We start from the raw sequence: 2,296 nt of genomic DNA, 5'->3' as shown, positions 1-2,296 counted from the left end.
TCAAAAATGTGAGTGCATCTTCTAGGCTTCACGGATTCTTGACATGTAATTGTTTTGTTCAGAAAAGTTTATAGAATTCAGATAATTCTGTATAAATTGTGGAGATCCACAGTACTTTTTTGTTTTTGAGATTTAAAGTTCTAAGGGATTGTCAATAGATATCAAAATATTAATCATTGGACAAAGGCTTTTCCAAAAATTGTGGGTTTTTTTCTTCTGTTGTATCCATTTGAGTCCTGCATGCTGTGAAATGCTGATAACAGAAGCATTAAATTGGTTTTTCTGGGGTGTGGTTTCCTTTCGATTCGATTCTCCTCGGCTGCAGGGATGCCTGCCTACAGGTGTCAGCATCTGCGTCCTTGTCCCAGGATGAGAGAACAGCCCCCAGCTAGCAACCAGCGGGCAAGCCCTGCCCCCGTGTGTGGCCCGCCAGCCCTGGCCAGGTAACCAGGTCCTCAGGCAGCTTCTGTCATTGCGTTCCCTCTCAGCGGTGCACTGTGTGCCTGATGTTGTGGTTCAAATGAGGAATTAGAGATCTCACAATCGGCAGGATTTACGGGGGTGTGTGGGGGCAGGGGGCACGTGTGCCAGCACACACTGCTGGAAACCATCCTTTATCGGAGGCAAACGGCCAAGCACGGGGGTCTAAGGATCATGTGCAACCTGCCAATTCACGGTGCACCTGCCAGCGTTCCAGAATCAACATCGCCAGCTCCTCTCAGTGACATTGTACATGTCATTGTGTTATTTTAGCTTTAAGTTTATATCCATTTTAGACCTCAGGCTTCATGGGGCCAAGAATAAACTTTCTTCTGATACTTGTTGCTGTGTCCACAGTTTCAGGTACAAAGTAGGGGCTCTGTAAATATTTACTGGATAAACGAGCTAACCTTATCCCGTCCTGTTTGCTGAGAGAGCCAGATAGTGCTCTTGGCAAAGGTTTCCGCCGCCTGAGAACTGAAGCGCTCAGCGAGTGGGCTGTGTTAATCCCCTCAACAGCACACGCTTCGGCCCCACAGTGCAGTTCTTCCTAAAACAGGTGGGAGTTTGAACGAAGGGCCACCCCTTCTGTCTGTCTTGTTTGGATAGGGAACCTGTGTGCATGCTGTTTTTTGTTTTGGAGTTGTTTGTTTGTTTCTGAGACAGAGTTTCGCTCTTGTTGCCCAGGCTGGAGAGCAATGGCGTGATCTCGGCCCACTGCAACCTCTGCCTCCTGGGTTCAAGTGATCCTCCTATCTCAGCCTCCCAAGTAGCTGGGATTACAGGCATGCCACCATGCCTGGCTAATTTTTGTATTTTTAGTAGAGACGGGTTTCATCATATTGGTCAGGCTGGTCTCAAAATCCTGACCTCAGGAAATCTGCCCGCCTCGGCCTCCCAAAGTGCTGGGATTACGGGCATGAGCCACCGCGCCTGGCCTGCATGCTGGTTTTGAAGGACCGTTTGTTTCTGAATCTCAGGATCATGCTAGCTGGCTTGACTGTGCTGATGGCCGGCTCCACCAGCAGGCAGTGGAGGGTGAGGTGAGTTCACTGCTTGAGAACCTCCGTTTTAACAAGTGCTGGTATAACGCCAGGCGGTTAAATGCTTCCTACTGTCTCGCAGTACACTGCAAGAGTTTTGTTTTTATCAGACGCATTTCTTCAGTCCAGGTGTAACTCTTTGCTTCCCCTGGGTCTGAGGGAAACCAGGCCCCGAGGAGGGAGACCGGAGACACACAGCCCCGGTGGGTGCCCGGCCTCTGCAGAGAACTGTCCTGGGGTGGGGTCGGGAGATGGACTGTTTTCCTAATTTATTTCAAACCAGGAACCCTGGCTGTATGCATTCTGCCTCACCCCCCGTCTCCGTATTTTTTAATATTCTTTTCATGAGCTAGCAGGGATGATGTAAATACGCTGAGCTGACCGAGGGCCGGACGGAGGTTCCAGCGAAGCCTGCAGTTTGCTGACGACTTTCCTCTCAGCAGTCCAGTTACTTGAGAGCCGTTAAACACCGCATGCTGAGAAGACACCGTCATTTTTCACACAGGAGCTAGATAGACTTTGTTCCCTCTACACTGCATTTTTTAAATTTTTTCTATCAAAAACATTTCATAATCGAAAAGTTTTCTAAAGGATAAAACCGCATGTCACAGATTAATCTCAACATTATGTGAAGGAAGCCAGACACCGAAGGCCACACATTGTATTTGAAATGTCCAGGAAAGGCAGGACTGTAGAGACAGCAGATGGGTTGTTGCCCGAGGGGTGAGGGCACGCCCCGCAGCGGGCCGCAGTGACAAGCATGCCTGCACACA

This window comes from Nomascus leucogenys, chromosome 5 (assembly GCF_006542625.1).
Source record: "Nomascus leucogenys isolate Asia chromosome 5, Asia_NLE_v1, whole genome shotgun sequence".
In the NCBI taxonomy this organism is placed as follows: Eukaryota; Metazoa; Chordata; class Mammalia; order Primates; family Hylobatidae; genus Nomascus; species Nomascus leucogenys.
Note: the sequence above shows the minus strand (reverse complement) of the source record.